Consider the following 661-nt stretch of genomic DNA (forward strand, 5'->3'; position numbering starts at 1 on the left):
GGGAGGAAGAGGAGGTCGAGGCGGAGCCGCTGAGCTAGTCGGGGGAGCGAGGGGTGGCCGGAGACGGCTGCTATGGCGGACGGCGGCGACGGTGGTGTTCGGCCGTGTGAGAGAGAGAGCGAGGGAGAGGAGGGGAGAGCCGAGGGAGAGTGAGAGAGAGCAGGGGGGAGACGTGGCGTCGTCCGGGGCATCGAGCGAGGAGGGGAGGGCAGGCAGGCAGGGAGAGAGGTGGCGTGGCGCGATGGCGCGCGCGCGCGCCGGCCACACTCCCCTCCCTCTGTCGAGGACGAAGACGACAGAGGAGGGAGGCGGGCTGGGCCGCCTGCTGGCTGGGCCGGCCAGCTGGCTGGGCCGCACAGGGAGAAGCCCAGGTAAGTTTCTCCCTTTATTTATTTTTCTGTTTTCTAATTTCTGACATTTGTTTTGATTTAAATACTATATTAAATCATTTATTTAACTTATGCCAATTTTTGCAGGAGCTAGATATATTATTCCAGAGCTCCTTTATAATTGGCATAATATTTGGGCATATATTAATATATATAATTAATATATTTCCAATGCAAATATTTATGCATTAATTCCAAATGCCCAAAATAAATACCTATGAGCTCTTGAAAATATTGGTTTGATTTTTATCTCTGCCCAATATTTTCAGAGA

The sequence above is a fragment of the Triticum dicoccoides genome, chromosome 2A, assembly GCF_002162155.2.
Source record: "Triticum dicoccoides isolate Atlit2015 ecotype Zavitan chromosome 2A, WEW_v2.0, whole genome shotgun sequence".
In the NCBI taxonomy this organism is placed as follows: Eukaryota; Viridiplantae; Streptophyta; class Magnoliopsida; order Poales; family Poaceae; genus Triticum; species Triticum dicoccoides.